Below are 25,513 nucleotides of genomic sequence, written 5' to 3' on the forward strand. Positions count from 1 at the left end.
TATTTATCATCCTCTGCCACGCAATCCGAGGCAGAAAATTTCACCCACTTCCCATATTGAGAAGCAGAACTGGTCCTAAGGCCAAAGGCAGGCATTCATGTACCTTACAGCCCTAGCTAGATGTCTACACTAAAAATCAGCACAGAGTGGGATGCAAATATACAATGGATAAAAGTGTCCTGCACTTGGGCAGAAAAGGGTACAAAAAGAGAGCAGATTCACAGCAGTGTTCCTTATCAACACAGAACTGCTAATGATTGTTCATGAACATAAGTACTAATGCTTCTGGTTTTTGTTTTTTTAATGGTATTTGTTAACTGCTTACTATGTGCCAAGTGCTGTACTAAGCACTGGGGTAGATACAAGTTAATGGGTTAGGACATCGTTCCTTTCCCACCTAGGGTTCACAGTCTTAATCCCTACCATAGAGATAAGGTAACTGAGGCATAGATAAGTTGAATGAGTTGTCCAAGGTCACACAGCAGAGAAGTGGCAGAGCCGGGATTAGACCCCAGGTTCTTCCCACTCCCAGGCCTGTGCACTATCCATAGGCAACTTTTTCTCCATGCTTAGTACAATGCTCTGCATTCCGTAAGCACTTAAGAAGTGTTGCTCCGATTACTAATTTCTACTATGTTAGAGTTCCAGCAGGGGATTCCCAGGTTAGAGTAGGATGGCATGCCTCTGTAAGATTAATTTTTATCATCCATTAAAATGGTCCTTAGTATTAGACTTGTCATGAGTATAATATGGCCAGAATAGCATTTTTGAACTGAAAATTTCTCTCCCCAAAGCAGGCTTGCCAACATCCCTCTGCTTCCTGTAGATCTAACCAATGAGGTAAACTGTAAGATTAATGTTAAAACTTCCCTTAATGCACATAGTTTCACCAATGCCTCATTCCTCCACATTTAATGCTTATTTATTTTACCAATGAAAAATATCTCTATTTCCTAACATTTTTATGAAATAATAGAAAAAATATAATCTAGTCGGTGAATTAGTAGTGCTCCGCAGGAGTATGACATAATCTTTAAGGCTAAACCGTAGTCATCTATCAAACCAAGATGCCTGCTTTATGGATGTTTTGGATTTTTTCCAGTTGGCACTTTCAAACTGGATTGTGTAGCTAGTTCATTATTTTATCACCTAGCAGTAATAGAGACAAAAAGTTCAAGAGGGTGTAAACTCACTGTGGGCAGGGAACATGGCTGCCAACTCTGCTGTATTGTACAGTGCCCTGCACAGAGTAAGCACTCAGTAAATACCACTGATGATAATGATGATGATGATACCATCTTGTTATGTTTTAGTCCTGTTACTTTGATGACATTACCCCATATCATAACTTTACTACAGGTTAAGGGCCTCATGCCAAGGTATAGCTGTAAAACAAAGTGCTGGTGACTTGTTTGACACGGGGAACCGACCAAAATTCCTTTCAATTATATATACCTCTCTCTCTCTCTCCCTCTCTTTCCACTAAGCCACACTGCTTCTTGGCTTAGTGAATTGAAGTGGTGTGGCTTAGTGGAAAGAACATGGGCTTGGGAGTCAGAAGACGTGAGTGAAAATCCCGACTGCCCCACTTGTCTGCCGTGTGACCTTGGGCAAGCCACTTTACTTCTCTGGGCCCCAGTTACCTCATGTGTAAAATGGGGATTAGGACTGAGCCTCCTCTACCCCACTGCTTACAACAGTGCCTGGCACATAAGCTCTGAACAAATACCATGAAAAAAGAAAATGAGATACAGACCTTGTCCCATGAGGGGCTCACAATCTATAAAGGGACAACATATATATATATTCCTCAACCCACATGTTGCAACAACATCCAATTCCCCAGTCACTAAAACCAAAAGGAGACTGGCAATCTGTAAAGTTGGAGACGAAGATTTCATCAGCGTCAGTGCTGTTACTCTACAGCCCCCTAATGGCACTATGTGAGAGAATTGCAGAAAATCGGGATAGCAGTTCATCGTAGAGCAATTTCTCTAAGAACAACTAAAGTCTCATGTAATGGATTTATTCTTAGAGAGTGCAGTGTGATATCAAGTAGCCCATTCTGAAACGAAGAACAATTTTGAAGCACCTGGAGACTTGTCTTCAGAACCAAAGTCCCGAAGGAATTCCTTGACATGTGAGGAAAAACTCCTCACTTCATCAGTCAGTGAGTTAAACAACAATTTCTGGTCACTAAAGAAGTTGGAAAAATGCTTTGGTTCTGTTCGGGGCTATAATTTTCATTTAAAGAGTGAAAAAATAGGAGTATGAGAGTGGTTACTACAAATGAAAAACAGGGTGTCCTAGTGGATTGACCATGATGCCTGGGAATCAGAAAAGGACAAGGGTTCTAGTCCTTACTCTGTCGCTTGTCTGCTGTGTGAACTTGGGCTAGTCATTTAACTGCCCTGTACCTCAGTTATCTCACCTTATAGTGGGGATTAAGATCGTGAGGCCTATGTGGGAAAGGAACTGTGTCCTACCTGATTAACTTGTATCTACCGTAGCTCTTAGTACAGTGCTTGGCACAAAGTAAGCAGTTAAATATTATTAAGAAAAAAAAACCTGAAGCATTAGTGCTTATGTTCATGAAACAGTCATTAGCAGTTCTATGTAGATAAGGAGCATTAACACTTAAGTATGTAGTGATTGGCTATGGAGCCATCCTCTGGACACTGCCATCTGTACCTCCGTTTCTTTCCCCGCAATTTGTAAATCGTTGTAGTAATCATGTCAACCGAAAAGAAAATACAGAAACAGAATACAGCAACTCACTTCTGTGAACAATTGCACCGTGTAACAGTGAAAAGAAAAGTTGCTTATGAGAAGCTCAGTGGAAACCAAGCTTACTTCTCTACACTGTAAATAATTTTTGTAATAATTAAGAAACCTCCCCAGATGCAGATAGCCATAGGTCATCATGGTCAATACCTTCATTCTTCAAAGTCCATTGTTATTCTTTAATAGGATAATATCTAATGGACTGTAAGCTCCTTGAGGGTGGGGATCTGTCTGCTAACCCTACTGCATTATTCTTTCCCAAGCGCTTAATACAGTGCTCTGCACACGTAAGCACTCAATAAATACCATTTACTAATTGATTGATTGACTGATTTATGTAGGGCATTTGAGGAGAGAACCAAAAGTATTTTGAGAGGTTGAAGTTGCTACGTGTTGGCTTTGGAACCTGGGACAAATTACTTCTGGCTTTTGTGCCTCCATTTCCTTATCTTTGAAATGGGAATTGTAATTATGGTGATCTGATCTATAAAAAGCTTGGGACATGAGTCCAGAAACCCAAGTCCTAATCCAAGCAATGCCACTTGCCTGCTATTTGACCCTGGACAAGTGACCCTAGGGCACAGTTTCCTCATCTGTAGCATACCTGTGCTCCCTACTTCTAAGTATGTGAACCCCAAGTGGGTCAGGGAGTGTTGCTGATCTGATTGTTCTTGGATCGAATCTTGCACTTAGCACAGTGCTTGGCATATAGTAATCACTTAAGTAATGCTTTAAATTCTTCATGCCCAACAAAAATCTAACCTGATTTAGTCTCATTACTCTTGTCAGATCCTCTGTGAATATGGAGAACACTGAACTCAGCATCCTCTCCATAAAACCCAATCACATAATAATAATAATAATGTTGGTATTTGTTAAGCACTTAGTATGTTAAGAGCACTGTTCTAAGTGCTGGGGTAGATACAGGTTGTGCCATGTGAAGCTCAGAGTCTTAATTCCCATTTTTACAGATGAGGTAACTGAGGCACCAAGAAGTTAAGTGACTTGCCCAAAGTCACAGAGCTGACAGGTGGCGGAGCTGGGATTAGAACCCATGACCTCTGACTCCTAAGCCTGTTCTCTTTCCACTGAGCCAAGCTGCTTCTCTATAGCACATACTTGATATGTCACATGCTTGGAGTCAAATATTAGGTGGGAAGGGAGCATATCCCTGATACTGTTGTACTCTCCCAAGAACTTAGTATGGTCCTCTGCACATAGTAAGTGCTCAATAATTGATTGACTGGCTTTAAACTTTCTTTCCCTAGTCTTTATCACCCTTTGTCCCATCCTCATAGGACCTATTTCCCAATTCTTTAATTGTTTTTGTTGTTCTTTTCTGGATTCTTTGTCCATTTTCTCTACCTAATTTTTAAATTGCTTTGACCAAAACAAACCCAGTAATGCAAATAGTAGTTAGAGTAGTAAGCAGCATGGTGTAGTGGATAGAGCATCGGCCTGGGAATCAAAACGTTGTGGGCTTTATTTCCCACTCCACCACTTGTCTGCTGTGTGACCTGGGGCAGATCACTTCACTTCTCTGGGCCTCAGTTACCTCATCTGCAAACAACTATCCCTTTCTAACTCATGTGGATTACTGAAATGACATTACACTGCTGACTCATAGTCGGCTTCAGGTCAGCGGTGGCTCCCCAGACCTTCATCTGCGGGTCTTGTGTGTAGACTTTGCTCTGTTGTACTCTCCCAAGTGTTAGATACTGTGCTCTCCACATAGTAAGGGGTTGATAAATACCACTGATGTATTGCATTTGGGTCATTTGTTTTCAGCCCTAGGTACACAATCTGTATGTACCCCTGACTCATGAATTTCAACCATTTCGTAAGACCATTTCTTTTTAGAATTTGTCTCAGATCATTTGAATTCTATTCCTGACTTCTCCAAGTGGGAATAACCCTCCTAATTTAGTATCATTTGAGGAGCCTCCTAGATTTCCTTCATGCAGATCACTGCTCTATCCCTCAATTTGATTATGACATTTTGGGGGTGATCACCCTCCCTCCCTCTCTCCCTCTCTCCCTCCGCGAATCATGTTTTTTGAGCACCTACTCTATGCAGAGTATTGTACCAAACACTTGGGAGGCTGCAATAGAGTTAGCAGATAAAATTCCTGCTCTCAAGGATCCTACATTCTAGCAGAGAAGAGAGACATAAGCAAAAATTATAGCTAGGGAAAGTAACAGAGAGTAAAGAAATGGTACATTACTGATACTCTAGGTAGTGGCAGTGAAGATACAAGACTCAAAACCATGTTGGTTGCTTTCTAGATTCTTGCTCTTTTTGGTGGTACTAAATTAGTCGATCGATTGATTGATTAAATGATACTGTTTTAATATCTTACAGGAGATTGATGGTGTACTAACCAATCTGAAATTCATAGGGTCTTCCCTTCCCCCCTTTCATGGATGGACACAGCATTTATCTTTTTTCCAATTTCCAGGAATGTCTCAAGTCTACATAACTTCTCTAAAATAATTAGCTAGAGATTCTTCAAGATTACCTGCCAAACTTGTCCAAGGATACAGTTTATTAGGACCTGCTGATTTAAGCATATCCAGTTATCTGAAAATCCTCTTTTCACATAGTCATCTAGCTTTCCCTTTCTGTCTAAGGGCAGTTGAATAATTTTTTGTTCTCTATCCTATCTTGGGTTAATTACGTCTCCTTTCCAGCTTTCATGTTTCTTAGCTTGTTACTACACACTTGTACTGCTTCTTTATTTCTTCCTTTGATTTTTCAAATTGCTAGCAGGAGCTTCAAGAATTTTGGGGTTAGCTAATTGGGCCGTTACTATTTTTCTTGTCCTTCCCCTATGCTTGTATAGATTTTTCCTGGAGAGCAGCCAACTTTATTGGATTTCTTGTCTTTCCTTTGAGTTTCCTAAGCCTGTTCATATTTAATGTTTTAAGGTTCATTTTTGCCCTTTGAGAATGGAAGTCCCTATCCCTTTTCCCCAGTGGTTAAGTGATCTAATTATTTGGGTATTTGTTCCTAGAATCATCATTTACAAGAACCAAGTCTTGTCTTGTCTTATGCTATCAAGTTATCCTCGACCCATAGCGACTCCATAGACGCATGTCTACCAGAATGCCCCACCTCCATCTGCAATCGTTCCGGTAGTGTATCCACAGAATTTTCTTGGTAAAAATACAGAAGCGATTTACCATTCCACGAGGTAAACTTGAGTCTCCACCCTCAACTCTCTCCATGCTGCTGTTGCCCAGTGCAGGTGTATTTTAACTTGTAGCATATTGCCTTCCACTCACTAGCCACTGCCCACACTAGGAATAGAATGGGTATACCTCTGCTTGACTCTCCCTCCCATAGCCGAGACTGGTAGAGTCCTGGAAACTCCCCAGCTGCAATCCTGAGAGGGGCACAGGAACCAAGTAGTACTTAAGTATATCTCCCTTGATACCTACCTAGTAATACCATGTCTAGAGGACTGAGTCCCATTTTGGTATCAAGTGCTCAATAAATATGATTGAATGAAAGAGGGTTTTGGAGAAGTTGCAGCGGATCACTTAGGAAACCAAAAGAGGTGATATGGGGTTTGGAAAAGAAGACCTGTGAGAAAAGGTTTGAACTGGGATTATAGTTGGAGAAAAGTAGGCTGAAGGCTGATTTATTAGGTTTCTTCAACTCTAAGAAGGTTCCTGTATAAAGTATGATGGCCAGTTGGTTGCCATTTCCTCAGAGAATGAAACCTAAGAAGGACTTTTAGTAGAGGAGGGAGAGTTGAGAGCTGGGTCCAGGCAAAAGGTGAGCTTAGGAGGAGCAAAGAGTGAGAGTCAGTGAATACCGGATGAAGAGAGCATATGTAGAAAAGAGAGAGCATGCTAATGGAGAGCCTTGAAGCCAGTCCTAATTTTTTTATTTTTTTTTACTTGATGTGGAGAGCAATGGGTAGAAATTGGAGGATTTCGAGGACTGGAAAGAGATGAGCTTAATGATGTTTAGAAAAGTGATCCCCATGTCAGATTGTAGAATTGACAAAGATGGAAAGGCTATAGGTAGGAAGACCAGTGAGGAGACTGATACTGTAGGCTAATTGTGAGATAATGAGAGGTTGAATCAGAAAATGTCAAGTGTTACAATGAAACCATAAAAAGTCTTTCATTTCAAAAACCACATTTTCTCCATGTTTCCAGTTCAACTAACCAGACATCCTACTTAAAGGGGGCCGTGGCCAATTCGATGTTGCTTCCAGCAGCAAGCTCCTTTTATTGTGTTCACTAAATGTTAACCAGCAATAACAATAAAAAGCCTAGAGCTTTCTGAAGTCCTGCTCTCTTAGTGTATCTCCCAGCCCGACCAAGTAATATTTAGAAAACAAGAGCATTTTAATGGCCAAAAAAAATGTTACGGTAACATGTCCCCAAGGCCACTCCTCTCTGCTCTTCTTTTTGGATTTCAGTCAGTAGACACTGATGCTAAACTTTAAAGATTCAACAAGAGCAGCTCACTTCTTTCACTTTCAACCAACTGGGCTAACTCAACCTCATATTTAGGCTGCTAGTTGTTTGGTAAACTAGGATGTCTTTCCGATAATCCACACTAGAACTCCTTGCAAGCATTCATCTATGTGCACGTGGTAGAGTTAGCCTCTCTTCTGGCTAAGAAACCTACCAGTGCTGTTCTCCAGACAACACATAAGGGAGTAGAAAAGAATAGGCTACAGGGGAAGGGATGTGAAGAAATATTCCTGCTGCATGCAGTAACCTGTGGGTCACAGGGACTTGGACAAGAATCCATTTGACAGGAAGATTCATAAACATTCTTGGAAATAATGCCAAGGGGTTGGAAGGGAACTAGATGCTAAGTGATGGTGAGTGTTCCACTAACTCAGGGGTTAGCCAAATTTGGGGTCAGGAAAGAATATTTTCAACACAGCGCATCATCAGGAAATAGTTTTTCTGGCTTCAGATGGAGCAATGACATGGCCATCTCTCAGTGGATACGTTTCCTGTAATAACCGGCGCTGAATGTCCGTCTTTGGTTTGTGTGGGTTTTTTCCTTGTAGATGAGCCCAACTGACAGGAACAGAACCGAAGGAGCCTAAAGGAAATTGACCATTTGCTTACCAAGACGCAAGAGATTTATACACCCTTTAGCTAGATCTCTTTCAACCAAACGAGAGCAGACAAGTGTCCTGATCGGACCAGGGCACCTCCCATGAACCAAAGCTATGAAAGCTATCAAAGCTATTGGGCCCCCCAGCCTTTGCCTTCCAGTTTTGCCCCCCTCCCCCGCATCCTTTGCCTTGCAGGCCTGGCCCCGAACCCTTCTTGTTCCAGTTTTGTCCCTTTCCTCTGCTTGACATTAATCTAGAGATGCCTTAGGGATAGAGTTAGTAGAGGTTAGGTACGGGAGTTGATGATTAGTTTTGTTGATAATTGTTCTGTTGATCACTGAGCAGTGGAGGTGCTGCTTTGTTCTGTTGGTCGTTGAAAGCTCGTTGTGGGCAGAGAATGTGTCTGCTTATTGATATATTGTACTCTTCCAAGTGCTTAGTACAGTGCATTGCACACTAAGTGCTCAATAAATATAAGTGAATTGAACACTAGAGGTGCTGCTCTGCTCACTGTTTGTTATTTAGTTGCTTGTTTTATTACTTATATTTATTTTTATATTCTTCTAACCGTTGTTTATTTTTCAATATATCTTTCCCAAGGATATGGACAGTTCTCTATACCTAGTTGGTACTTAATAAATATTCTTGACTGGGGGGTGAACTCTCCCTGAGGGTAACTGACTCCTTCCTTTTGCCAACATTAAGGAAGAAACAAATGACCCTAATAGTGAGAAAGAAGAGAAAATCACAAATAAGTCTAAAAACACCCAGATAGATGGATAATCCCCAAGCCCCATTTTTGCTGTTAATTTCAATTTTTGCCCCATCCTATCTTTTCTAATAAGGTTCCTTACTATTAGCCATAGTGATCACACTATACTGTAAGCAACTTGAGAGCAGGAATCGTGGTAAACAACTTTATTGTACTGCACTCTCTAGAGCCTTTAGTACAGTGCAATGCACACGGTAAACACTCAGTAAATACTACTGATTGACTGATTGCTTTGAACAACTCTTCACTTCTCTTTCTCAGTTCTACCCATCCTCTAGTGAGGTACTTTGAGTAGTGAAATGGATAAAGGCAGTATAAAGAAAGAGAAGGAGGAGAATCGATCAGTAGTATTTATTGAGTCCTTATGGTGTGAATAGCACTGTACAAACTGCTCAGGAAAGTACAAGACAATAAGGTTGGTAGACATGATCCCTGCCCAAAAGGGCCTTGTAGTCTACAGGGGGAGACAGACCGAAAAATACATTTTGAATGGGAAAATAGCAAAATATAGTTCTGTGGGGAGTATCAGAGTACTGAAAAAGGAGCAATGAAGCAATGTGGCCTAGAGAAGCAGCTTGGCCTAGTGTTTAGACTATGGGCCTGGGAGTCAGAAGGACCCGAGTTCTAATCCTGGCTCCGCCACTTGTCTGCTGAGTGATCTTAGGTACTTCTTTGGGCCTCATTTACTTCATCTGTAAAATGGGGATTAAGACTGTGAACTTCATGTGGGACAGGGACTGTGTCCAACCTGATTGATTTATATCTACCCCAGCACTTAGGAAAGTGTTTGGTATATAATAAGCACTTAAAGAATACAACAATAATTGTCATTATTAATATTATTAAGGCTACACAGCCAAGTGCATAATTGCTGCAGATGGGAGAGCAGCTAGGGGAAGTGAGAACTTAGCCAGAGTGGGTATCTTGGAGGAGATGTGAGTTTAAGAGAATGTGGGGAGAGTGCTGGACTCCTTGGATAAGAAGAGGGAGAGAGTTTCAGGACCAAAAGAGAACATGAACAAGGGGTCTGTAGCAGGAGAGTTGAGATCAAGGTACTACAGAGAGTAGGTTGGTGTTAGAGGAGCAGAATGTGCACATTGGGATGTAGTAGGTGATCAGTAGGGTAAGGTAGGAGGGAGAGAGCTGAATGTCTTGGAGCCAATGGCATGGAGTTTCTGTCTAATGAAAAGAGGTAGATGGGCAGGCCGTAGAGGTTTTGGAGTGGGGGGATATGTACTGAGTGGTCTTTCAGAAAACTTTTCTGGACAGGAGAGTGAAGTAAGGACTAGAATAGGGGGAGCCAGGATGCACCCCTATTCACCCAAGTCACCGAAAAGACTGATGCAGTAGTCAAAGTGGAAGACGATACGTGCTTGGAAGCAAAGGCCTAAATTGTAACTGGATAATCACTGCTTTGTGTGGCCTGCTCTTTGCTGATTGGAGCACAGGTGGTTCAAATAACAAGGGCTTGACTATAACCACCTTCACAGAGGTAAGGATTTCTATTCCAATTCCGGAGATGTGAAGATCTCCCTGAAGCAGGTTAGATGTGCATAGCCTAGTGGATGGGCCTGGAAGTCGGAAGGATCTGGATTCTAATTCTGACTCCACCACTAGTCTGCTGTTTGACCTTTGGGCAGGTCACTTAACTTCTCTGTGTTTCAGTTACATCAGCTGTACAATGGGAATCAGAACTGTGTTTCCCACATGGGGCATGGACTGTGTCCAACTTGAATAACTTACATCTTCCCCAGAACTTAGTACAGCATCTTGCACACAGGGAGTGCTTAATCAATACCATTTAAAAAATAAGTTTCTTGCTTTGTCATAATACTAAGCAATATCAGTGAGGCCCTTTGAGGAAAGAACCAAGTTTATTTTTCTAGGATAATATTTTCTTAAACATTTACTTACCCCCATGGGCTCGATTGCCACTTGATTTATTACCTCCCTTTCCTAGAATAACACATTTTCTTAGAAGTAATTTTTTTTCCTCATCTCATTAACAAGTTTTCATTTCTCAATAGGAGCTATTTTTAAGTTGCCAAAGTTAGGGAGATCAACACATCCTCCAACTACCACATCTTTCACCCATCCTATTCTCATCGATTGGGAACAGATCCATACTTCATAAAGGCACATTTGGTCCTCCAAGGTTTGTTTCCTAAGGATTCAAGCTCTCCCTTGATAACCCCTGCTCTCAACGGATGAAGATGCCAAATACCAGGAATTGTTTAAATGTCATGCAGCCGGAGCTCAAAACCAGGGGATAATTGTAAAGGCACATCCAACGTCCACCCCACAACAGAACATAAAGTTCACACTGGTTACAGCCCCAAGTCCTGGATTGCTTTTGAACTCCAGACTCAAGCAGCCCTGCTCTGCATGACAGAGTTGGAAGCTGGAAAAAGACCCTGGGTATTGGCATGCAAAGGAACACATGGAGCATCCTTCTTTGTTTCGGAATTCTCGAGACTGGGGATAGAGAGGCACTGAACAGGCAAGATGTCCTTAGGCTGCCTTTGCAGATGGGCCCCGATCTCTAAGGGTTTGAAGGGTATGTTTTTGATTTTTTGCTGCAGTCCAGCTCACATCGAAAACAAAATTAAAATGAATACAGTATATGTATTTTTCCATGGATTCCCGTGTTTCTGCATGGCGTGTAGCACGCAGTGGGATGCTTTGCCGAATCGACCCCCTTAAAACTCAGGAATGTAATGAAGTACTCTAAGTTCTACATTATTTTAAAGACAAACAGATGTCCTTTTTTCCCAGTAAACAAATGTACTTTATTCCCTGTTCTCTTTTTATTGTTCTTTTAAAACGACATACTCTTTTGCACTACAGGTTTTTTAATGCTCTCTTCTTTTATTATCTCCAAAGTAAAAGAAAAATTTGGTGATGTAATGACCTTTGATGGTAGAAGTCCATTTTGTTGGACAGTCACAAGTGTACTTTCTCATGTCGCTGGCTTCAGCAACAGTTCTGTTGGGACTGGGATTTGGGGAATACTATTTCTGTTGATTCTGGTTCTGATTCCATTCGTGTCAACAGTCCTTTCCCCTGTTTACCGTGCCACTACGCTAAAAGAAAGTGGCAGAAAGAAGAGGACTTATAGCTAAATCACAGAACAAAACTTTGTAGACATGGCTGTAGATTTTCATTCAGTCAATCATGTTCATTGAGTGCTTACTAAGAGCTTGGGAGAGTATGATACAACAGTAAGCAGGCACATTCCCTGACCACAAGGAGCTTACTAATAATAACTGTGTGCCAAGCATTGTACTAAGTGCTGGGGTAGATACAGGATAACAGACACAGTCCCTTATACCACATGGTGCTCACAGTCTAAGTTGGATGGGAAACAGATAATTGAACCCCCATTTTATGGATGAAAGAAATGAGGTTCAGAGAAGTTAAGTGACTTGTCTAACTGAAGGCAAGCTGGGGGGCCGGGATTAGAATCCAGTCCCAGGCCTGCATATTTCCCACTAGGCCTTACTGCTTCCAAATGAGTGCTAATGCTAATCAAGAGCCACCCAATTTACCTATACCATGAACTGTATTTCTAATAATAATGATCGTGGTACTTGGTAAGTGGTTACTATGTGCCAACCACTATTCTAAGCACTGGGGTAGATATAAGGTTGGACACAGTCCCTGTCCCACATGGGGCTCACAGTCTAAAACCCCATTTTACAGATGAAGTAAGTGAGGCACAGAGAAGTTAAATAACTTGCCCAAGGTCACACAGCAGACATGTGGCAGAGAGGGAATCAGAACCCAGGTCCTCTGACACCCAGCATCCATCATAGCAGTTACAAGATGACTTGATAAGAGATCTAGGAAGAAGCCTGGCCTAGTGGAAAGAACACTGATTTACAAATCAGAGGTTCTAATCCCAGCTCCACCACTTGCCTGCTGTGTCACCATGGGCAAGTCACTTAACTTCTCTGTGCCTAAGGTTCTTCATCTGTTAAATGGGGATTAAATAATAGTATTTGTTAAGCACTTACTATGTGCCAAGCACTGTTCTAAGTTCTGGGGTAGATACAAGTTAATCAGGTCGGACACAGTCCCTGTCCTACATGGGGCTCACTGTTAGCCCCATTTTAGAGCTGAGGTAATGGAGGCACAAAGAAGTTAAGTGACTTGTCTAAAGTCACTCAGCTGATAAGGTGCAGAGCCGGGATTAGAACTCAGGTCCTCTGACTCCCAGCATCCATCACAGCAGTTCCAAGATGCCTTGACACGGGGTCTAGAAAGAAGCCTAGCCTAGTGGAAAGAACACTGATTTACAAACCAGAGGTTCTAATTCCAGCTCCACTACTAATCTGCTCTGTGAATTTGGACAGGTCACTTAATGTCTCTGTGCCTCAGTTTCCTCATTTGTTAAATGGGGATTAAATCCTACTACCTCCTACTTATACCATGAGCTGCATCTGGGAAGGGGTTGTTGTCCCACCTGATTAACTTGTATCTACTGCAGTGCTTATTACGATGCTTAGCATCATTAAGTGGTTAATAATTATCATTATTAATAAAAGGGGGTTCATATATCAAAAGCTAGAGCCTGGGCACTTCCTTATTCCCTAAGGCCATTTCCCCCCCATGGCAAGTCTGGACCGAAGTATAGGACCAGTGGCCCGGGATGGCCAATAGGCCTAAATATGTCCCCTCTCCCAAATTTTGACTAGGGCAAGGAACGAACCTGCTCAAGAATCTAAATTATGCTTACTTCAGAAAGCATGGGTGAAAGCCTGGCACAGATGCATGCTGTAGAAGATGCTGGTACAGAGTTGCGAGAGAAGAGTAAAGAAGTTGCTTGTGGTTCCGAGGGACAATCCTGGAAAGGAGACATGATCCCAGGTAGGGTGGGAAAGGAACTAAAAACATGGCTCATTAAGTATTCAATGTGATGTTCTTTGACACTGCCTTTCTGGTTCACTTGCACTGGGTTTTCCTATCACTCATAAAACACGTGTCTGGATGTCATAAACAGTGGAAATACTACTTTAGGAGATATGTGGCTCATTCTCTAACTTCAGCTGGAGAATCCAGGAGAAAATCCAGGAGATTCCAAGAAACTGTTTTTTTGGTCTCTGGATCCTGAATGGGATATTCACTATGGTCTAGGCCAAACGAGCCTGACATTTCCCAGCATCTTGCTGGCTTTCATGTTCTCTTTACTACACCCTGCTACCGATGGAGCTTGTCCCTCTAAACTGTAAGCTCGTTGTGGGCAGGGACCGTGTCTGCTAATTCTGTTGTATTGTACTCTCCCAAGTGCTTAGTACAGTACTATGCACATAGTAAGTGCTCAGTAAATACCATTGACTGTTTGATTGATTGACAGCTTAGGCAGCAACATTCTGTGACATCATTTTTTTGGAAGATGAACAGAGTTTGGCAGCAGCAAGCTTCACATCAATATGGAGGTCTATAAAGCTGTAGAGGGAAGGTGAGCTCTGCTATTGGCCCAGGGATGAGAGTGTAACTGCAGAAATCAGGAAACCAGGGGTCTTCTCTGAGCTCTGCAAACTGAGGAATGCTTGTTGACTCTCTGCCATCAAGAGGGAAGGTTTCTGACCGAAAAACTCCCAAGAGACTTGCCCAAGGTGGAAAGACCCAGTAGAAATCCTGAAACATAGTTGGCTAACAAGGGCAGTGAAGACCACAGTAGCTACCAAGGCAAGAGTCTGCTGGGCTAGAGCACTTTGGTAACAGCATTGTTACTATGACCAAAAATGGGTACTGCATATATTCATTCATTCACGCAATCATATTTATTGAGCAGTATTTTGCACATATAAGTATAAGGATATAGAGAAATAGCATGGTGTAGTGGGTAGATCACAGGCTTGGGAGTCACAAGGCCATGGGTTCTAATCCCGCTTCTGCCACTTGTCTGCTGTGTGACTTTGGTCAAGTCATTTCACTTCCCTTTGCCTCAGTTACCTCATCTGTAAAACAGGGATTGAGACTGTGAGCCCCACGTGGGACAGGGATTGTGTCCAACATGATTTACTTGTATCCATCCCAGTGCTTAGCACAGTGCCTGGCACATAGTACATGATTAACAAATACCATAATTATTATATAAGAAAACCTTTGTGTGCAGTTGCTATGTGCTGCAGCTCTGCCTTCATGAATAAAAGGAAAAAAAGAGTGAGTAGCACTGTGCAAACCACTCAAGCTGTAATCAACCCCTCTGTGCAGCTCTTTTTGTCTTCTGAAGTCTCAGGATCAAGCCTGATCCATCAATTTTTTGTAATAGCATTTGTTAAACACATACTATGTGTCAGACACTGTACTAAATACTGGGATAGATACAAGATGATTTTGTTGGACACAGTCCCTGTCCAACATGGAGTTCACAGGGCATGGCCTTGGGAGTCAGAAGGACCTGAATTCTAGTCCCAACTCTGCCACTTGTCTGCTGTGTGACCCTGGGCAAGTTGGTTCACTTCCCGAGTGCCTCAGTTCCCTCATCTGTAAAATGGGGATTAAGACTCTGAGCCCCATGCAGGACAGGGACTGTGTCTAACCTAGTTTGCTTGTATATACTCCAGCACTCAATAGCGTTCCTAGTAAGAGCTTAACAAATACCCCAATTATTATTATTTTACAAATGGGGTAATTGAAGTACTCTATCATCCTCTAAAAGAGGTGTGAGCAATGTGAGACGTGGACCTTCTAGAGAAGGCACATTCAGTTTCTTGAGGAGCTGCAGCAAGATCCTCTAGGAACAGTACTTAACACCAGCTGGAAGGGCAACATCCCCTCAGCAGCATTCTGATATTCATCCAGGTCACCAGCATTGAGCCTGCTCACTGCGAGACAGCTTCGCTGGACAGGTCATGACAGCAGACTACCCCAGCAACTACTGTTGCGAACTAAAAGGGAGCATAAGCCAGCAGGAAAGACAGAAAAATGAATTAAAGGTGAAGCACAGTCTGAAATGATGTGATAGAGCAGACGACTGATGAGAAACAGCTGCTGTACGATGACTGGTCTGATGAGCCACAGCTGGGAAGAGTGGAGACTGGGATCCAGAGCAGTTTTGAAAACAGAGGCAGGCCTTGTGGAGGATAAACAACCAATTTGATAATAATGATCTTCATATTTATTAAGCACTTACTATGTACCACACGCTGTACTTCAATCATATTCATTGAGTGCTTACTAAGCACTGTACTAAGCGCTTGGGAAAGCACAATATAACAATAAATGGACACATTTAGCTTTCAGTCTAGAAGGGGGAGACAGACATCAAAACACAGACATCATCAATACTATATTAGGCAATGGGGTAGAATGTAGGTAATTAGGTTGGACACAGCCTCTGTCCCACATGGGGGTCACAGTCTAAGTTTGAGGGAGGAGGATTTAATTCCCATTTCACAGATGAGGACACCACGGTACAGAGAACTGAAGTGACTTGCTCAAGGTCACACAGAAGGCAAGTGCAGAGGTAGGATTAGAACTCATGCTCTTTCCTTCAGGCCACACTCTTCCCTACTCTTACATGCATAAAATGCATGCATAAATGTGGACTAGAATGTCAATCAAGCGTGAATAGGCTTTCACCTTCAGTAACACTATCTTCAACAATGAAGACTAGTTAATTCCAGTTAAATCACTTGACCATCAAGCAGCTGAGATTAGCAGGAGAATCTAGTAAGAAAAATAATGATAATGTGGTTATTGTTGAGTGCTTTAAAATGTGTTGAGGACTGTACTAAGGACTGAGGTAGATAGATCAGATAGAGTCTCTGTCCCACATAGGGCTCACAGTTCAAGTAGTAGGAAGAACAGGTATTGAATTCTCATTCTACAGATGATGAAACTTAAACATGGAGAAGTTAAGTGACATGCCTAAGGTCACAGCAGGCATGTGGCAGAGCCACCACTAATAATAATAATAATTATGTATTTGTTAAGCGCTTACTATGTGTGAAGCACTGTTCTAAGCACTGGGGGGGATACAAGGTGATGAGGTTGTCCCATGTGGAGCTCATAGTCTTCATCCCCATTTTACAGATGAGGTAACTGAGGCACAGAGAAGTCAAGTGACTTGCCCAAAGTCATACAGCTGACAAATGGCAGAGCCAGGATTAGAGCCCGTGACCTCTGACTCCCAAGCCCCTGCTCTTTCCACAGAGCCTCGCCGCTAATGGAACGGCAGAGGCTCAACCTCAGTTTAATCACGCTAGTAAGTAGACAACAAATAATAATAATGGTATTTGTTAAGCACCTACTATGTGCAAAGCACTGTTCTAAGTGCTGGAGCACTGATCTATAGGTAAAAAGTAACTGCAGGGTCCGAAGCCCACAGTTTCCCGGGTAAGTGGATCACTCCGCCTGAGGCAAACAGGCTCAGATGAATGTCAGATTATTGGCAGGGCTCTTTTATACCAGAGACCAATGAATACTGTCACATTTTGAGAATTGAGCTGGTTTACCACTAGCAGTTGGAGGAGGGTGAGCACAGGGAGATGACATGGTTGAAGCAAGTCTTATCTTTAGTGGGTCAAGCTGGTTCCGGCCTTAGATTCTGACTCAGGGTTACTGTTGCAGAACTGCCATATTTTAGAAATAATGTAACATTCCGCTTGAGTCATAGTCAGTGGATCGTCTGGTAATCGGTGGAATAAAGAATTCCATATGCGTTCAGACCGTTTGTGTCCTGCGTTGCTTGCAAGTTGCCTTTTCAAGAAGCAACATCATTTACAGGCACTGGCCCATTTGCCTTTGTGGGTCAAAGTTCTTTTTCCATGAAAAAAGCAATGACATTTTTTGCTGGTTCTAATGTCCGCTTTATAAATCTATATATATTTGGCTTTCTTGTTATGGTGTCAAAAACATATAAATTGAGCTCTGAGGAGATTTTAAACTGGGTCGTATTTCCCTCTACACTGTAAGCTCCTTCATTCATTCATTCATTCATTTATTCGATTGTATTTACTGAGCATTTACTACGTGCAAAACACCTTACTAAGTGCTTGGGAAAGTATAATGCAACAAATGGACACATCCCCCAGTGAGCTCACAGTCTTTTGTGCAGGGACCCTGTCTACCGACTCTGTTGTAGTTTGAGTGCTTAGTACAGTGTTCTGCACATAGTAAATGCTTAAATACCACTGATGATGATTTGCAATAACTAGTGTGTCTATGAACAAAGCAAATATGCCAGTGAGGAAGCAGGATGGTTCAGTGGTTAAAGCACAGGCTTGAGAGTCAAAAGAACCTCTGCCATTTGTTTGCTGTGTACCTTCAACAAGGCATTTCACTTCTCTGTGACTCAGTTACCTCAGCTGTGAAATGGGGATAAAGACTGTGAGCCCTGTGTGGCACAGGAACTGTGTCCATCCTGATTAGCTTGAATGTAACCCAGCACTTAGTACAGTAACTGGCACATGGTAAGAGCTTAACAAATACCATTAAAAAAAACAGTGGGTAAAGTTGAAATTTACATTGTTGTCAACTGGGAAATATTTGCTTCTGAAACCGTGGGCAGCCTGGGTAGAAATGAAGAAGCAGTGTGTCCTAGTGGATAGAGCTGGGGCCTGGGATTCAGAAAGAACTGAGTTCTAATCCTGGCTCTGCCATTTGACTGCTGTGGCACCTTGGACAAGTCACTTCACTCATCTGGGCATCAATTACATCATATGTCAAAGGGGAATTAAAACTGTGAGCCCCATGTGGAACATGGAGTGTGTTAACCTGATTAACTTGTATCTATCCCAGTGCTTAGTACTGTGCCCTGCACATAGTAAGCGCTTAACAAATGCCATCTTTTAAAAATAGATAATCAATCAACCAGTAGTATTTACTGAGCACTTACTGTGTTCAGGCCCCTATATTTTGCACTTGGGATAGTACAATATACAGAGTTGGTAAGCATGTCCTCAGTGCACAGTAAACTTAAAATCTAGAGGATAAAGAAGGTAAGCTAAGGAGATAGTATTCTACCTCCCTATTCGGTGTTGGGACTTTTAAAAATTCCAACTTGAAAGACATTACAGTCTAAATTTATCAAAGGCAGTTAGTTAATAAATAATGGCAAAGAGAAAATTACGAGATATTGATAAAAGAGGAGGAAACATTTTCAGCTGAGATTTGAAAGGAGGACGAGTAAAATGGAGGATGTTCTTATTTCCAGGTGCTTTGGAGGGGCTTCCCAAGAATGGGGAGGGTCGATCGTATTTATGGAACACCTGCTGTGTGCAGAGCACTGTAACTGTGTACCTACTGAAAGGAGAGCTCTGAAATGGGGGAGGACAATCTGAATTAGAAATATATTCCCTGCCCTCAAGGATGACAGGAAGGCAGTTTGCTGAAGTGGAGGAATGTGTGGTTAGTTTATCAGTGAATTCCGGTCATGCCATGCAGGCAATTCTGGTCATGCAAACAGATGATTACTAGATTACTGCATCTGCCTCCTTGCTGACCTCCCAACCTTCTGTCTCTCCCCATTCCTGTCCATACTACACTTTGCTGCCCAGATCATCTTTCTACAGATATGTTCAGGACATGTCACCCCCCTCCTCAAAAATCTTCAGTGGTTGCTCATCCACCTCCATATTGACAAAAACTCCTCACCATTGGCTTTAGAGTACTCTATCACCTTGCCCCCTTCTACCTCACCTCGCTTCTCTCCTACTACCACCCAGCCCGCACACTTTGCTCCTCTAATCCTAACCTTCTCACTGTATCTCAACCTCATTTGTCTCGCCACAGATCCCTGGCCAACATCTTGCCTCTGGCCTGGAATGCCCTCCCTCCTCTAATCTGCCAGACAATTACTCTTCCCCCATTTCAGAGCCATATTGAAGGCCCCAAGAGGCCTTCCCAGGCTAAGCCCCACTTTTCCCCATCTCCCATTTCCTTCTGCATAGCCCTGACTTGCTCCCTTTGCTCTTGCCCTGAGGGCCCCTCATCACTTAAGTATATATCTGTAATTTCATTTATTTATATTGATGTCCATCTCTTCCCCTGCGGCCGCCTCAGGCTATGAGCTCGTTGTGGCCAGGGAATGTCACTGTTTATTATTGTATTGCACTTTTCCAAGCACTTATTACAGTGCTCTGCACACAGTAAGCGCTTAATAAATTCGATTGAATTGAATGAATGACTGATTTAGGATCTAAAGCAACACCCATCATTCAGGCAACATTAAAATGTATTTTGCCTGACTAATTGGGATTGACCATGTGATGATGCCAAATTCACTGGTTAGTTGTCCAGCCCTCTGCTTCACCTTGGCTGCAGAGAAGAATGAAAGAACCAAATGAAGAAGTATGGAAAATGTCTTGTCAGCATTTTTCACTACTGAGCCTCTCCTCTTTGGTAAATTTTACCATGCCTAAGGTGGTAGTGTATATCTCACCCTAAATTCAGGTACCTGTAGATTTTAAAAGTGAAAAATATCATGGGAAGTTCCTTCAGCAAAGAATACAGTATGTATAAAGGTTGGTTCCAAGGAGCAATGAATTTCTCCCAACGTTTCATATCTGTACATAGAAACAACACAGTGAAACTGGTCATTCTCAAAGAATGTAAGATTGGGCAAGCTTAATTGTGTTTGCACAATTCAAACTGCTATGCCAATAAATAAATCTACAGTTACTCTAGATGTCTTGCATCCATCTCTTTTTACAAATCACCTTTCAGTCCTCTGTTAGTTGGGCCATTGAGTTATTATATTGTTCATTTGTTAGTTTTGAATTTGAAATATTCCAACTATTTGTTTATGCAGTATCATATTAAACTAATGACTTTGGCCTCTAACTGGAAAAATAAAGAAACTTGCTTTCTGTTAATCCTGAAGGTTCAACCTTCACAACATTGCTAAAATCTGCCCATTCCTCTCCATCCAAAATGCTACTGTTACTCCAAGCGCTTATTCTATCCTGTCTTGATTACTACATCAGCCTCCTTTCTGACCTCCCAGCCTCCTGTCTCTCCCCACTCTGGTCCAATCTTCTCGTTGCCACCCAGGTCATTTTTCTACAAAAACATTCAGTTCATGCTTCCCCACTCCTCAAGAACCTCCAGCGGTCTCCCATCCACCTCCGCATCAAACAAAAATTCCTTACCACTGGATTTAAAGCACTCCATCACCTTGCCCCCTCCTACCATACTTCCTTGATTTCCTACTATAACCCATCTCGCATGCTTCACTCCTCTAACACCAACCTATTCACTATAACTCAATCTCTTCTATCTTGCTGCTGACTCCTAGCCCATTCCTGCCTCTGGCCTGGAGTACCCTCCCTCTTCATTTGACAGACAAACACTCTCTCCACCTTCAAAGTCTCATTAAAAGCACATCTCTAAGCAGTCTTCCCCAACTAGGCCCTCATTTCCTCTTCTCCCATCTTCTCCTGCATCACCCTTGTTGCCCTGGCATGTGGATTTCCACCCTATATTTATTCCTCCCTCAGTCTCCACAGCCTTTATGTATATATCCATCACTCAATTTACTTATTTGTATTAATGTCTGTCTCCCACTCTAGACTGGGAGCTCGATGTGGGGAGGGAACGTTTCTACCAATTCTATTATATTGTACTCTTGCTTAATACAGTGCTCCATACACAGTAAGTGCTCAATAAATGGGATTGATTGACTTCTATTGTTTATAGATTTATTTTAGGCTTTTTCACATTCTGTCATTAAAGTATACTGTCTTATTTGGAATCGGATGCCTAAGTTTTCTATCACCCTCTAGTTGAGAAAGTCTATGTAAAATAATAATAATAATAATAATAATTATGGTATTTCTTAAGTGCTTACTATGTGTCAGGCGCTGTTCTGATACCTGGGGTAGATATAAGGTAGATATAGGACTCACGGTCTTAATCCCCATTTTACAGATGAAGGAAATGAGGCTCAGTGAAGTGAATTGCTTAAGGTCACCCAGCAGACAAGTGGCAGAGCTAGGATTAGAACCCATAACCATCTGAGTCTATCCACTAGGCCATGCTGCTTCTCCAGCCAGAGGAAGACAAAAGATAAAATCAGTGTGAAAGACAAATGCCAAAATTAGATTGTTCCACCCACTCTCTAAAATGCTGTATCTGTAGATTTTTTATGGTTAGGGTCATTCAAGTTTTAAGTCAACAACTCTTCCTTAAATGGATGCTGATAATGACTGTAATGATAAGAATAACAGTAATTATGGTGTTTGTTCAGTACTTACTATATGCCAAGTACTGTACTTAACATTTGGGTAGATTCAGGGTTATCAAACAAGACAAGTCCCTTTCCCTAATGGGGAAGGAGAAAAGGTATTTAATCCCCCACTTTACAGGTGATGATTAGGATCATTAAAGTTTTAAATCAACACCTATTTCTTAAATGGATGATGGTAATATTTGTAATGATAAGAATAACAATAATTATGGTGTTTGTTCAGTGCTTACTATATACCAAGTACTGTACTTAATATTTGGGTAGATACAGGATTATCAAATAAAACCAGTCCCTTTCCCTAAAGGGGAGGGAGAATAGGTATTTATTCCCCATTTTACAGGTGAGGAAACTGAGACACAGAAAAGTAAAGTGACTTTTTTATGATAGTTGTTAAGCGCTTACTATATGCCAGGCACTGTGCTAAGCTTTGCGGTAGATACAAGCTAATCTATTTGGACACAGTCCATGTCCTATGTGGGGCTCACAGCCTTAAATCCCATTTTACAGATGAGGTAACTGGGGCACAGAGAAGTTAAGAGCTTGCCTAAAGTCACAAAGCACATAAAAGCAGAGCTTGTTTCTGACCCATAGCGACACTACAGGCACATCTCTACCAGAACGCCCCGCTCTCCATCTGCTATTGTTCCGGTAGTGGATCCATATAGTTTTCTCAGTAAAAATACGAAATTGGTTTACCATTGCCGCCTTCCTCACAGTATTAAACTCTAGTCTCCACCCTCGACTCTCTCTCACGCCGCCGCTACCCAGCATGGGTGAGTTTTGAATCTACTGAATATTTTTTAACACTAAGCAATTGGTCTAAACCCAGGCAGGGGAAGATTTGGTAGGGTGATTGTGGGTTTGAACATGCTTCTGGATTTGCCTGTTCTCAAGGATTGCCACGAGGATCCTTTCAACTCTTCCTCTCCTGCCTTTATTGCCCCTCCATCCCTTGAGGCAGTGATACAGAAAGAGAGGGAGGAGACTGGAAATGCCTAAAATGGAATCTATTGGTCGTGACAGAGTATTGAGGGCAGTGGGTAAGCCCACAGACATTACCATCACAAATATAATACTCTTCCTCAAGATCCTGGCTTGGCACGCCTTCTAGACTTGCTGTAAATAGTTCAAGTCAGAAGCATAAATTTTTCCCCAAAATCCTTCCAAGAAATATACTTGCCAGGTGTAAACTCTGCCAGTCCCAAATTGTCTTCCATTTGCAGAGAGGATTGGGCTATTGCAATGACAACCTGAGTTAGCCACAGCATCTTTCCACAGAGAAGCACCATGGCCTAGTGGCTAGAGCACAGGCCTAGCAGTCAAAAGGACCTGGGTTCTAATCCTGGCTCCGCCACTAGTCTGCTGTGTGGCCTTGGGCAAGTCACTTCACTTCTCTGTGCCTCAGTTACCTTATCTGTAAAATGGGGATTAATGCTAAGAGCTCCTTTTGGGACAGGGAGTGTGTGATACTTGTAACCAATCCAGTGCTTAGTTTAGTGCCTAGCATATAAATGCCACAGAGGGTCAAGGATCACTCATCCCCCTATGAAGGACTCAGCTGAGCAATGTCTGGCTGTAGCACTGATGTAGAGTTAGCACTGTGGAACTCTGAAGAGATTAGAGCGGAGGAGGAGCCAGTCAGAGTCCACTTGCAGGCCAGGACCAGAGTTCTCTTCAAGATCTCATCAACTTCTCTCTATTGGCTTCAAATCTCTCTGTCACCTTGCCTCTTCTTAAGCCCCCCTCCCTTCTCTCCTTCTACATCCCAGCCTGCACACTCCACTCCTCAGGTGCTAACTTTCTCACTGGGCCTTGTTCTCGCCTGTCCTGCCGTAGACCCCTGGCTCATGTCCTACCTCTTGCTTGGAATGCCAGGCAATCACTCTTCCCTTCTTCAAAACCTTACTAAAGGCTTACCTTCTCCAAGAGGCCTTCCCAGACTAAGACCCACTTCCCGTGTGGGTCTCACCTTGACTTGCTCCCCTTCCCGCGTCACCTTGACTTGCTCCTTTTATCCTTCCCGTCTCTCCCCATCTCACAACACTTATGCATATATGTATAAATTTATAATTCTATTCATTGTTGTTGTTGTTGTTGTTCATACTTGTTTTGATAATTATAATGGTGGTATTTGTTAAGTGCTTACTGTGTGCCGAGCACTGTTCTAAGCACTGGGGTAGATACAAGGCAATCAGGTTGTTCCACGTGGGACTCACAGTCTTAATCCCCATTTTACAGATGAGGTCACTGAGGCACAGAGAAGTCCAGTGACTTGCCCAAAGTCACACAGCTGCTCAGAGGTGGAGCCGGGATTAGAACCCACAACCTCTGACTCACAAACCACGCTGCTTCTCTGATTCTTCTCTGCTTCTTTTGATGTGTATATATCCATAAATCTATTTATATTGATGCCTGTTCACTTGTTTCTATGTATGTCTTCCCCCTTCTAGACTGTAAACCTAGAAGTGGGCAGGGATTGTCTCTATTGATGAATTGTACTTTTCAAACACTTAGTGCAGTGCTCTGCACACAGTAAGTGCTCAGTAAATATGACTGAATGCATGAATGAACGAAGTGTGTATAGGTTACTGGCAATAGGCAAGTCATATGCCTGAATGAAACAGAAAATAAAGGGTGAGAGAGAAAGGTCATCAGAAGAGAGAAATGATTTCACACATTACATGTATTCGGAGAGATAAAGACAGAGATGGAGAGAAAGAGAGAAAAAGAGAGAGCTGTCAATTATATTTTAGAGAAGCTCTTCTGACAGCAAAATCTCATCCATATGTGAGGCTTTATAACTGAAATCAACCATCCATTCCACTTGGTGTTCACAAAGGATAGTTTATTGGTGAGTTGGCTCCATCCCTGTTTTTGAGACTACCCCTTGAAATCCCAGTCTATAGAAGTCTCTGCTTTACAAAAATCCTTCCTGATTACTGCCCACTAGGTGGGTCTATCTGCTCCAGTGGTCATCCTACAGTCTACCGCTGTTTAACACTGCTGAAGGTTATCCTTCACTGAGTCTTTAAGACAGAATCCTTATAAACAAATACTACATAAATATCTAGCCTAGAGACTATTTTCCAAGGTTCGTTTTATGCATTTTTTGTTCCCATGTTTAAATTTTAGATTATACTTTTCTGTTTTGGTTACTAATAGTTTTATTCTTGGGACCCCATGGACCATGAACAATGGCATAGTTGTAGTGATTCGCTTAAGTCTCCCTTAAGAAGGATTTCCATTGGAATGCTCCTAGGAAATCCCCCGGGTGGATTTTTAAAATTCTGATTATGCCCCTGGGATTATGGAAGGAGCACTCGTTTTGGAGGTCTTTCTGCATTTTCATTATAATCTCTGCTGTCAAACACCTGGGTCTTCTTTTATGAGGCCCAGGTTTTTCCCTTAATCCCTTGCATGTATTTCTGGACCACATCCCCTTCTCCATTTGGCCTAGAGCTGTGAATCTGTAATTGTGAGTGAAATCTGGATCACTAACATCATTATTATTGAACATTTATTGAATACCAATGCATGAGGAATTTCGGAACAAGGAATAGTTAGGCAATCCCCTTCCAACCTCCCCATTCCCAGTGGGTTTCCAGTCTGAATCAGACAGAGTTGTATAACAGTTTTAACCATCCGATATAAGGCTTGCCAAACTTC

The 25,513-nt window shown here is 42.2% G+C and overlaps 1 non-coding gene across 1 annotated transcript; it reads right to left on the reverse strand.

Annotated features, from left to right (window-relative positions):
- Positions 1 to 6,042: 6,042 nt before the first annotated feature.
- LOC114810829 lies at positions 6,043 to 6,180 on the reverse strand. The gene has a single exon (XR_003758520.1). It is a non-coding gene; the product is annotated as a small nucleolar RNA SNORA7 (small nucleolar RNA).
- Between the last annotated feature and the right edge of the window lie 19,333 nt (positions 6,181 to 25,513).

Source organism: Ornithorhynchus anatinus, chromosome 3, assembly GCF_004115215.2.
Source record: "Ornithorhynchus anatinus isolate Pmale09 chromosome 3, mOrnAna1.pri.v4, whole genome shotgun sequence".
NCBI classification, from domain to species: Eukaryota; Metazoa; Chordata; class Mammalia; order Monotremata; family Ornithorhynchidae; genus Ornithorhynchus; species Ornithorhynchus anatinus.